General features: G+C 38.0%; 1 protein-coding gene across 1 annotated transcript in view; it reads left to right on the forward strand.

The window, feature by feature from the left end:
- Positions 1-13,491, forward strand: part of lpp (LIM domain containing preferred translocation partner in lipoma) — a gene marked incomplete in the record, with an annotated part of 191,134 nt that overhangs the window by 98,794 nt on the left and 78,849 nt on the right.

Here is a 13,491-nt window from a genome sequence, read left to right on the forward strand (position 1 = left end):
GCGACTTGTTAAGAGTGTACCCAGCCTTCCCCCTCAAGTGGCTGGGTTAGGCTCCAGCAGCCCCTTGACCCCAAAAAGGACAAAACAGGTTTAGAAAATGGATGGATAGATGGAGAACATACGTTTAAGATGGACACATTGGGATAATCTGAACATTTGTTCTTCCTTCTGTTTTCTGTTGATTTTTATAAACCAGGGGTGTCAAACTCAATCGCACAGGGGGGCAAAATCCAAAACCTTTGGTCGCAGGCCGAACAGGAAAAATATTTATTGAATACTCTAAGACTAAATTTTTTGCTTTAAAACCGTAACTTTTTAACATAATTATGAATTACATACATAGCATCACCTCTGATGATGCAAAGAATGCTGTAAGTTCAATTTGACTGCTGAAGATGTGAGTGCTGATAGCTGAAAATGCTGAAAGTGATAGCTAAAAACACTGAAGCTGATAGCTGAAATCATTAAAGCTAATAGCTGAAAATGCTGAAGCTGATAGGCAGCTAAAATATTAGCTTAATGCCAAATTATCCTAATAAAAAAAAGTAGATTAGCCAAAACAGCTAGCATGTAGCTGAAAGAAATAGTGAAACTTTGAAACAGCCTGAAAAACTGAAAAAAAAAAATAGCCAAAACAACTAGCATGAATGTGAAATATTTGCTAAACACCAAAATGCACAAAAATGGAAAAACTCTAAATTGGCCAAAACAGCTAGCATGTAGCTGAAATATTGGTTAATCTCCAAAATAGCCTAAAAAATCATCTTAGTAAATGCCAAAATAATCCATAAAGCTAGCAGAATGCCAATTTTTAAAACTTTTTTACCATTATTTTTTAACATAAATATGAAAAATAAAAAGGCAGGAAAATTATCCCAGAATAAATCAACTTAAACCTTAAATAACTTTCAATATTTTACTGTCCATAAAAACACATTGGGTCAAAATTATCCAAGTTAAAAATGAGGGAAACATAACATCAGGCCACTATTGACAATAAAATAAAATGATTTGGAGGGCCAGATATAATTACCAGGAGGGCCGGATCTGGCCCCCGGGCCTTGACTTTGACATATGTGCTATAAACAAACACACAGAAATAGTATTTAACAAGGAAAACAATTAATTTTGAACTCTTTGAATCAAGTTTACACAAGATCAACCAGATTGATCAGTCACAGTTCTAACAAAGTGCACCTCATAAGTCTTCAGTTTAAACTTTGAGGAGAAACATTTAGATCTCGGTCAGTATTAGTTATGGAGCATCACTTTTCCAGCTTTTACTTCTTTTACTGTTGTACTGTGTGTGTGAACAGGCGTAGATATTATCTCTAAAAGGTCAAGGCTGCAGGCCCCTGTTTTTGAAATTGATATTTTTTTCTTTCGTTTTTTTAGCGTGCAGATGTGTGTGTGTGTTTTTCTACAGTCTTATGAGTTGACCCAGCGCTCCAGCTTTGTAATTAAAGGGCTCCGTGGTGTTAAACTCCTTCCTTGCAGTGTATTGTTTAAGCTTCAATTGTCTGAGCGCTTTGTTGCTGCATGCAGCAAGGTTGTTGCTGCAGTGCCTCTGGCATGCATATACCAGTCGGGCAGCAGGTTCTGAGTTTTGACAGGGGCAGCCAACTGTAGGGAGAGGAGCATGCCTCTGGGCGCCCAGTGGCTTCCGTCAGTGTTCGTTAGTTGAAACTAAGCTGCATATGTATCACCCCTTTGTCTTTTATTTACAGGGCGAACCAATGACAAATGTGGTTGGAGCCAGGAAGCTGTGACAGTAACCTGCCTCTTTACATCACATAGTCCTAGCAACAGTGCTAAAAGGCTTACCATCAGCTGCTGTCACTGCACATTATTCATCGATACAGCAACATGTGTGAGCGCACAGAACACATACAAGCACAGACCTCATACAAGCATCACAGCGTTTAGGACGAGCGCTGCTGGGACTGGGGTTTCAGGGAGGCAGCATTTTACCTCCTGAAGTGAAAGGGTCACGAGTGCATGAGAACCCATTAGAATGAGTCAGAGATGTGTGGTGAGAGACGGCCTGCAGTTCAGCAGGAGCTGCATGAAACAATTAGTTTCTGCAGCGCAAGTCCTGCAAAAAAACACACATTTGTCTCCTTTGCAAAGAGCGCCTGCAGAAGTGTCAGTGACTCATTGACTCTTACTTTATTTTTCAGTAGCCCTAGAAATTTTTTTTTTCCAGTTGCATCAGTGAGTAATACGGCTGATTTTGTGTGATGTTGTTACATCATCTAGGAAATGTTCAATATTTTTTTCCCCACAGAAACCCCTTTTTAAAGTCATTATATAAGTGGATTTTGAGATGTACTCTTCATATTCAACTGCATTGTCCCTGCCTGCTTTGGTGAATTTGTGCGTCATTTGCTGTTATTTAAGGATTGTGAAGACCACATGTAAAGTTCTTTTGTGTCCTCTTCTCTCTTTTTTTTAAAAAGATAAGCACTCTGACCTCCAGTTTGATGCTGGTTTCAGAGCAAAAACAAATCAATCCCTATTTATCCCAAGACAGCACACATTTACAAAATTTAAAAAATATATATTTTTAAAGCGCGTTCCAAATTATTAAGCAAATTATATATTTTTTGTGAATTTTCTAACTACTCCATGTAAATGACAGCATACATTTAAACTCATTAGAGTATATTACATGTTACTGAACAAACCTAAAGATAACTGTATTTTTTTCAAAGATATAAAGATTTTAGCAGCTGCTCTCTTAATCTGATGTATTTGTCTGACAGAAAAGCTTCCTCATTCTGCCTTTATCTGCAGCAACACATGTATGTCTGAATACACCATATATCTCTTAATGGTACGAAGATCACGGTTAAGTTTTCATGAAATATCCAATGTTTTTAGACCTTGTCCAAGATATTCAGCTATTTCACACTTTTCAGCAGAGAGATCCTTTTTCTTTCCCATGTTGCTAGAAAATATTGGTCTGCTTAATAATATCCAACTCCTTTTTTAGTAGTTTTTCTTTTTAATTAAACTCTCCTGGTAAACTAATCATCACAGTTGTCAGAGATTGATTTTTAATTTTTAATTTTCACTTTACAATCAATCACAGAAATGTCATGATTTCTGACAGCATCATATACCTCCAAAAAAGTGAAGCACATTTAAAAAAAAATCTTTTAATTTCACAGATCTAGCTTCAGTGACCCTCTGCGTCTGCATGTTCTGACAGTTCTTGCAGCAAAGTGTTCTAACATTGTTGAAATCAAGGTGTAGAAATTCTATAGTATTTACATTGAACTAGTACACACAAAGTATCTGAGCTAAAAATGCTAAATTATTAAAGATAGTAAATCACATTTAGCCATTGTTATTATTTTGCATTTTAGATTAAAAAAACAAAAAAATAAATTCTTATCAAGCCTGCATGTGGAAAATGACAGAATTAGTAGGAATACATAGAACTAAAGTGAAATTAATCACAAAGAAAAACATTTAAGATTTAATTAATTAACTTTTATGTAAATGGTTAAAACAATATTTATACAAGACAAGCTTCCCACAGAGGTCAGGCCTGTCAGAAGCAAAGAAGAAAAGTTCAAAAGTTCAGAGACTGTGTGGGAAAACTAGTTCAGAGATTTTTAAAGCTATTATAAATGTTCCAGTTAAAAGCAAAATAATTGTGATATTCGTGCCTGCAGAATATACTGTGGATCCAAAAAAGTCCAGAATCTAAAATGTTTTTAAGCAACACAAATAAAGCCCAAAATGAAATGAAGATGTGACTAAATTCAACATTTAACAGCTTTTACTTAAAGTAGTTTATCTTGTGTGAAAATAGATTTTTTGAATTGTTGTCGAAGAGCTTTGATCCATTATTCTTTACAATGTTTGGACTTTGGCAATTCAAGTTTATCTGTGGAAAGCAAAACTATTCCCTGACTGGGCCATCTTCCAGAACCTGTCCAAGTCCAACGATGGTAAAAAGCTTATCCAGAGGCCAGAAAGGGACTCTCATTGTTCTTCCCGTATCAGGGGTTGACTTGTTTATTCAGTTGTAGTTCTAGGAATTTCTGTCATTCCTTCATATGGTTTCATTTACATACAAATAGTACATTTGCTGGACTTTTAACTGGAAATTATTGGATATTTCTCTAACATCTTGTACGTTTCTCAAGTTGAGCAACACTTGGAGACATAAACTCCTGAGTTGTTTTGCTTTCTAAGCAGTTCAGTGTGAAACTGGAGTAAATTTGGTGGGACTTCCGCTCCTGGGAAGATTTACAACTGTTCTGTTAGCTTGTCCCGAGAGTAATAGAATGTTATCTTTGTGGAACTTTAAAAAAGCAAATGTCCAATAATCTTATCATCATTCTTTTTGATGTGCAGCAACATTTGCTTCTCTTACAGTTTCTGTTGGAGCTCCTTTTTGGCTTTACATATGCAGAGCAGCAAACAGTGCAGCTAAGTTTTGGGAAAACAAATGCATTTAAATCTGAAATCTGCCCGACTCAACAAATACTATGATTTGTAGCATATTTACTCTTACATTACCAATAATGATACTCAAGAGGAAAAATGTCAGTGGACAGCACACACATAGATACTCCACTACCTAGCACTCCAATGAAAATTGGGTTTTTAACATGTTCTTCTGGCATTTTTTTCGTGATAGAGGACACATATACAGAAAATTGATTCTTCATTCAAGCTGTTTTGATCAAGAGCAGATGAAAAAATAAAGTTTAACCCTTCAACACCTGAGGCGTCGCCGGTGACGCTTAGACACACAATCTTTAAAGGGTAACCAAACAGGGAAGTTGGAGGCTGACTCCACCCACAGCCAGTCAGAGGGGTGGGGCTTGGGGGCAGGACTGTTATCATTACTGGAGCTGCAGATCATGATGAGGGACTTCTGAAACTTAGATGGTCTGACCAGTTACAAAATTAAATTGTAATACCGCGATTCAACCTGTAGGGGGGCAGCACACAGACGTTTTTTTGGCTACATTTTTAAAAATTAAACAGTTTATTTTAATGTATTAAAAATTTGGCAATGACCAACAGACGGCACCTTTAAATACCCATTTATAGAGGTCAACAGACAAAAAAAAAGTTGATTTAGGGTTTGGTTACCGTTTAACATCCTGTAGCTTGTCAACCTATAACACTATCAACGTAATTCCAGTAGATTCTGAAGCAGAAAAGCGGCTTGACGAGCCACTTTTCTCCTTCAGAATCTACTGGAATTACGTTGATCGTGTATTTAATGGTTAATGGTTGACAAGCTACAGTATATCAAAGAACATAGACACTGGAGCTCCAGTGTTAAAGGGTTAAAAAAGGCTTAGGTATTACATAAAAGCTACGATCAGCGGGTCACAAGCTCCCTGCTCCACTCTATTCTGATGCACCCAATTCTAATTGACCTGATCCATGTACATCTTCATTTTCTTCGTCTGACTGGGCACTGGGCTCAGAACTGTACGAATGGATAGTTGTAAGAAACCATAATCTAGAAAACAACTGTTTTTTCTGATTTTCCATAAAACTGGCATAATCATGATCAAAAGACCACTGAGCTAAAGTCTTAAATAGGTCAATAGATGATTTGAAGGGGACTTAAAGAAAATAATTGTACATATTCTGCAGGATTTTTACAGTCGTGTTTCATATCGCGAGAACAGCAGGTTTGTGTGAAGGCTGAAAAGCGCTCCGACAACACTTCTGCTTCCACCAAGCTTTGCCCGCCTAATTATTAGTTTATTAAGTGGTTAAAGTAAACAACATCTGTCTGCAGATGAAATTTATATATTATATGAAATATGGATCACACCAATCGTTTTTTTACATAATTTGTTTGTTTAAAAAAAATCATAGTTTTTTAGCTAAAACATTTTCAACTGCTTTGTATCTTCTAGAATACTTTTAATTCAAAAAAGGCTTTATAAGAAGACATTTTAATAGGTGTTTATAGTCCTGTATAGTTTTATTATAGCAAACTGTTCTCACAAAAGCAGAACACTTGATATCTAGTTAGTTGTAGCACTAGTTTATCACTCAAAACATTTGTTTTAATTAATAGCTGCCATGTTTTGAGACTTACTAATAATTATAAAATGCTTTAAAGGTTATTGTTATTGTTAATCTTGTAAATGAGCTAAAATAATTTAAAGAATGAAATATTGAAAACCATTCCCCCACACCAGCATCAAACGTTGTCTTCAAATGAAGAGGGAAATACGAAACATTCATTTCTGTCTTTATTTTAAACGTTTCTCATCTATATTCATTTTTTCACTGACAAGGTTTTCTGCGTGCAGCTGTGTTTGCATGAATGCCTCACTCGGGGATTCCTCATTGCCCAATGTCTGAATGTAGAAATGGAGGAATGCAAATGGACAGAGGAGCTTCCAGTTGACAGAAACTAAGTTTTATAAATAGGAAGCGGGAGAAAGTTTAGAGAGGAGTATCCGAGGGCTTAGATGAGTCGAGAAAGACACCACTAGAACTTCTGCTTCTTGAGGGGTTTTCCCGAAGCTTTGCTAAAAAAAAAAAAAAAAAAAAAGAAGAAAATCCCCCTCCCTTGTGGTTTGAAATGCAAAGTTAACAGTTTTACTCAGCCCCCTCCGAGGCGTGTATAGTCTCTCCTAATCTTTTTTAATGTGTCAAAAGGCTTTCTTGAGTCTCTGTGAAATTTCACACTTAAGTTGTTTGCAAAGTCAGTCTGCATCATGGTGTGGAGTGAGGGTTAACTTTAGTGATGGGGGTTAGAGCAAACTTTCATAAACTGTGTGTTTGTAGAAGGAGGTAATATTAAAGGTGCACCAGAAGATTTCACACTGATGATGCAGGTTATAGCAGGCTTTCAGGATAGCAAATATATAGATATACGGCTAAAATAAAATTCATATTAGCAGGGATATTTCTTTAAAGGTTTTCGACAGCTGCACCTTGAACCAGCTCTTAGTAGAGTTTAATTGGCACCAAATGACTGACTGCTGTGGAGCCAAAATTCAAAAGCATGTGCCATTGCCATGGTTATTTTACTAAAACTAAGATATGAATCAAAGACTTTAAAAGTCTTTTCTTGCAGATGGGTTTCAGCAGTTCGACAAAAGTAAAAAAAAAATAGTGAAGTCAAGTTAATATAACACTATTTGTTTTTCCCTTTTTCCCTCTAAAATGCTGCGGCAAGCACACTGTTGATGTAAATGCGAACTACTTTTTAGGTGCTTCCTAAACATAGATTCCACTTTCACTGATTGCTTAAAGTCTCTCTCTAACTATATTTTTTCTGTTGTAAAATTGTTCCCAGTGGTCTTTTAATTATGATTATACTGTGTTCAGCCAAAAACATAAAGCCTGTGTCGTTTTTTAAGGCATGTTTTCTGCACCGCCGCAGGAGTTCATCAGAAATTCCCCTCAGTGTTGAGGGTGTTGTAGACTGTTGGTACGGAGCTAACCCTACACTGATATCCCATCATTTTTTTGTTTACACTTTTTCCTGTTGGCTTTCACCTGCTTACAACCCCAAGCTAACTTTAGCTTTACTCACTAACAGCAAGCAATATTAGAGCTATGCAGTCAGGCCAAGGGAATTAGGCAGACCCCCTACCCTAGCCCTGGGCAACCCCCACCCCACACCACCACCGTCGTCCGGAACAGAAACAACTTAGCTGTCTGAAATATGTTGCAATTAGTATTTATTTATTTAATTCCTCAAAAGTTAAGTAATATCCTCTAATTATTATTGTTCCAGGAGGAACTTGAACCAGGGACCTTCCAGTAGGGAGGCAGAAGTGCTAACCACCGCACCACCATATATGTGAAGTATGGTAGGTTTAGAGCAGGCGTCTCAAACTCAGCAAATTCCGCGCGAGGCACACAAATTTGTCACGCAAATCGCGTTTGGTGCTTCATGGCTTTTCCTCCGCCTAGCTAACTGGAGGAATGAATGAATGAATGAATGAGGGAGTGAGGCACTGGACAGCCCGCCGAGGTCCCTTCCTCCAGAGCCATATACCTCACCGTGATTGGTTTGTTCAACTCTGCACACAAGATGTGTCATTAATTTCAATCTTGCGGGCCGCACTAACATTAATTTTTTATATGAAGACGGGGGCCGCAAATTATCATCCCGGGGGGCACAGATGGCCCGCGGGCCGCGAGTTTGAGACCCCCTGGTTTAGAGAGAGGCATCTCCATTTAAAACGTTTAAAGACTTCCATTGTAAGGTTCAAAGATATATACATAAATAAAAACACTAGATCACCTGCTAAATGTGTCTTTTTCCACCAAGAACAAGAGTATTTTTTGACCAAAGTGCGAGGGTGAGATGTATTCCAAAGCAATTGAATGTAAATAAAACAGACAAATTTCTGCTTTGAGCCCCTTTTTCTTCCTCCTTCTTCCTCTGTTAACCTAAAGCTGTCCCTGAGGGCTTGTTTTGCTGTTTTTTCATCTTAAAAGTTTTAAAGAAGCACTAACAGCGACAACACCGCCCCCCACACCTAGTTTAGACAGCAGCAGCGTTAGGTATGGAGGGGCGCCACACTGGGCAAAATTATTGATTGTTAAACTTTGGAGTTATTTTATCCATGTTTTCAATTGTTACTTTAATTTATTTTTACATGAAATGAGTGGTATGTCAAACTGTAAAAAAAAAAAAAAAAATCTATATATAGCTAATCATTGGGATTTGGCAATCCCTCCAGCAGATGGCGCACTAGGCAGCCACCTATGCTCAGGGTCGACCCTATATGCAGCTGTGAAGTTTTGAAGACGTTAATGGATCGATTTGTCTTCAAGTGGAGGACTCAGAATTGGAGCAGAGTAGGGAGACTTCTACCCACTCATAACAATATGCGTTACAAACCCAAGCTTTTTCAAACCGCTGGTTTTTGTCTGCTACTGATCCAACACAATTTGATTAAAGAAATACAGAGAAACAGTTTTAACCCTAAATTATTTTATAATGTCTTCCATCACAAGAAAAATGCTACAAAACATGTTAAAAACAGAAAAAATGTATTCTTCCTGTTTTGTGGCTGTACTTCGGTTGAAAGTGAAAACTAACTACTTATTTTTGACCATGTGCTATAAAATAAAATAACCATAAACTGCTACTTCTCCAAAGGCAAACTATATTTGATAAGAATCATTCAAATTGACATTTTTAAAGCAGAATATATTTAATTGTTGTCATTTCTTTTAGCTTGATTTTTGGTCTTACAGTTGAATTCATTCTTCGTATTGTCAGCACCACCCTGATGTATTCATGTGTGGGAACCAAGTCAATAAATGTAGCAAACTTAAACTCTGCTCCCTTTGGACTTCTAATCATTTGTAGTTTCTCGCCTGCTTGGAGGCATGTTTTCCGTTGTTCAGCACACTCTGTGCAGAAGAAATGTAATGCAGTCATAACAAACATTATGTACATTTACACCGTTTTCTCTAATTAAATTAGGGTCATATGTAGACTTCTGGAGTCTTGCTTATTAAATAACAATACACTATTGTTGCCAACAGTTAAGTCATGTTCTGTAGCTCTCGTGTCATCTGAGGAAGACCACCTTCTGTTCTCTTAACACAGCTCACTCGTTAAAAAGAAATGAAGGTCATCCAATGTTCACTTTAGGTCATGTCTATCTGACCTGGTGTCAGTGACCTCTCCCCAGCAGATGGGCCGTTTCTGTGACCAGGCCGTGTTTAAGCGCCTCGAGAAACACACAGTGAATCAATACAGACGCATTTCAGCACTCCTTCGACACACTGGTCACATAATTTCATTTTCTATAGCCTGAATATTGTTACTTGGAAAGAATATGTTGTTCTCATTCTTGTTGGGATGTGACTTCAATTCGATTCTTCTTGTGACTTCATTTATTTAGCTTTATTTCGTGATGGTTAAATGCTCAAGAGGGAATAGATCTACAGTATGTCCCTAAATGGTTCCTGTAGGGCACTTCATGAAAAAATAAAGCATCTACTAGTTTAATTCACTGATGTATTCATGAATATTCAGCTGTTAATAACTGTCTACACATGCACCCATCAATGTCATAATAAACTGTTGAGATTGAAGAGGAGTTGAAGATTCATAGACATTTTTAAGTTTTATTGTCAAAGCGGATTTTTTACTTTGGAAGCTTTGTTTTTCTTGTTTTTTCAAAACCGAAAGTGATGGGAGTGTGCCAACGCACAGATTTTTAAAATATGCTCCCATTTTTCAAAAACGTTAATGTGCATCTACAAGAAAACAAAGAGTCTAAAATGTGTACTACGTTTTTGATGACTATGAAGTCCAGATCAGTTTAATTTACTGACAATCCCCCTTAAGAATCCATAATGAATCATTTAGTAAATGTTAAATGTTTTTCCCGTCTTAAGCTGTTCAAGTGTGACGCTGTTGTCGACCCTCTGCTTAGAAAAAAAATTGTTTCTTGCGTTTGAAATTCAACGTCCAACAGTTCAAGGCTTAATGGATGTCCAAGTCATAGGTGTAGCCTTTTCAATTGAGAACAGACTCTCTTAAAATTTTAAAACTTTTTTGTATTTGACATGGTAATATCCCTTTTTACCAACGTCACTTTTTTGAAACTACTCATCATCCACTTGACCACTCAAACTTTAGTTATTTTAGATACATTTTGCACTCCTCCAAATTTTTGTTCCAACTTTGCACATTTGAATAGTTTCAGCGCCTTCAGAAAGAGGTGTATCTATTCTCCTAATGTAATTTGTGGAAAATGTACCATGACAGCGTAATTATTTTGAGGGGCTCAATTTGCATTTCCAGTGCTCTGCAAACTAAATGCTTCTGTTAGGCCTTAAAGATAAATTAATAATCTGGAGTATTTAAAAGCCATGAAACATTTAAATGAAGTAATATCACTTCCTGAAGGGCATAGTGGAGCTGTTTCCTTACATATGCAGGCAGACACACTTTTTAAATAAACATCACCCCTAATCGCTGAGACAGAAATCAAGAGCGGGAGCAGACCGTATTTTCTGGAGCTTTTAATAGTTCCTTTGGGGCTCACCCTCTGATATAGATGAGATGGGATTTAGAGAAAGTTGACGCTTTTACCAAAACTTGGAGTTTCTTTTTGTCTCATCTTATTAGGATGATCGCAGGGCTCTGTAATTCTTCACCAAAAAAAAAAAAAAAATTCTGCAAAAGTGTTTTTTTTTTTCTTTTTTTCCTTTTACAGGTTAAAAGGAGGCTTACAAGGAGGGCACAGCAGTGCAGGAAAATATTTGAGAGGTTTATTCACAGCAGGCTTTGATCACCTGAAAGCAGAAATCAATTGGAAATGTTTCTCTGCCCTATTTTGGAAGACTACAAGTGTTCATTTTTGTTCCACAGTGCTGCAAATTTAGTAATTGACTGATTTTTGGCTTCAGGCAGTAACCTAATAAGGCCATCCAAGGTTAATGATAGACCTTTTTTAGAAAGGCTGAATGTCTGACACCAATATGTAGTAGTGAAAAACAATTATTACTTACATGAAAGACGCTGGGGGCAGACGCCTCTGACATCTCGTCGTCTATCATCGTCTGTCATTAGCAGCTGTGTTTTGAAACGGTTCAGCCTGTGTATCTGATGCTGCCACCGGACATTAGACGGAGAGGCTTGTCATGCAGACAGAGGGATGGATCCCTGCGCAACAGTCGCCTCTTCCCAGGAACACCTGCGCCACAAATATCAGTGATTTAACATCTTCCCCATGCCAGCAGCTGGAGTCAGCACAAATGTCATTTGCCATTGCCAATCTGCTGTCATGCAAGCCTTTGCCAAGCAATTTATCCCCTCCCCTCCTGCTTTATTAGCCATAGATTACGGATGGTTGTGGACAGCGAAGAACTTCTGCTGTCGAGGGAGGCAGGATGAATAATCCTTCAGGACAGAAATACACCTTCACTTTTGTGAGAGTCTAAATTTTCCTCTGCTGCATTTTTAAAGTGCGCCTTCTGACTCATAACTTGATGTCTGGAAGGAAATAATGGATCAGGTCAATGCTTTCATCAAAGCAAGATGTTGAATCTGTATAGCTCTTGTCATGGTGGTTGTAGGCACCAGAAGCAGTTTGGTAAAGAGGATTTCACAAGATTTTGTCCAAAGCATTCACTGAATATGAGAACTGGACTGAGTGACCCCTCCCCCCAGTGATCCAAACAGGAAGTACCTCCTGGCTCCAAGAAGCCAAAAATACCAAAGACTTCTATAGAGTAATAAACAGCTGTTAATAAGTCAATATATTTCTGCTCTGATACCTTTTTTTTTTTTCTTCTGCTACCTATTTTTTCACAATATTTTTAGTGTAAGTCACAAACTGGCTAATCAGATGCCTCAATACCAGTATGTGCCCCCACGATGAACATTCAAAACATTTGTTTGACAGATCCTATCAAGTGGTAAGGGTGTTGCCTTCCAACAATCTCACTCCTGATTAGGGTTGGGCACCGAAGTTCAGTTCCAAGTAGGAACCGTTATGATTTGCGCGGTTCTACCGAAACCGAAAGATGCGGCTGCAAACGGTGCCGGATTTCGGTTCCAAAGTTCATTGAAGTTTCATTTGTCTGTGGACATGTCAATCACTTGTACTCCCTTCTGATTTTTTACGATTCAGCCTATCTATTTACTTTCTTGTGTTCGTGGGCGGGCTCATATAAAACCGCCGAGATGGTCGGCTTCCGCAACGTCGGTGGGCGGGACTTTCGCTGTGAATAGTGGAGTTTCCGCAATTTTTAAACAACACTGGAGCCCCATCCCAAAATGAAACAATGAATCGTTTCCTCCTTGTTGGGCTGCTAATAGCAGAAAGCTCGGCTCGGCTCCGCCCACCACCACAGCGGGTCGTCATCATCTGCTGCGCTTTGCAGCCGTGTGATTGACATTTGTCTTCCGCCTTATTTTATTGAAATAAAATATTGCTTTTGCCCAAAAACAACTGCAAATAAATGCCACATTCCTGATTTAATTTAATAAAATGTCAGGCTAAAATTTCAAGGACGTTTAAGTTTATTTAAGACGGAGTTTTATATTATGCTTTATATTACGTGCGCACAGCTGCACGGCAGGAGGGAGTCTGCGCTTGTTTGAAGCCGTTCTGCTTTGGGTTTAGGAAGATAAAGGCATTATTTTTTATTACTGAAGTACCGCAATAAGCACCGAAAGGGAACCGAAACCGAAACAAAAGAACCGCGGTAGCACCGGAACCGAATCAGAACCCATCGGTGCCCAACCCTACTCCTGATTGGTGAGACTGGTTGCCATAGAAATGTTGACTCAGGACTGACTTGGACCAATCACTACTTACCAACAACAAGGTGGAACCGGTTTTACAAAAAAAAAAGTCGACTGAATTGGATCATTTGATCTGAAACTAAGTCATTTTCTATTGGTGATGTCACACTGACTCTGTCCAGTTCTCATATACACTATATGGTCCAAAATCAACTCAATTCAGATAGATTTCTCCAATATTCTTCTATTCATGTTCT

This window comes from Oryzias melastigma, linkage group LG4, assembly GCF_002922805.2.
Source record: "Oryzias melastigma strain HK-1 linkage group LG4, ASM292280v2, whole genome shotgun sequence".
Taxonomy (NCBI): Eukaryota; Metazoa; Chordata; class Actinopteri; order Beloniformes; family Adrianichthyidae; genus Oryzias; species Oryzias melastigma.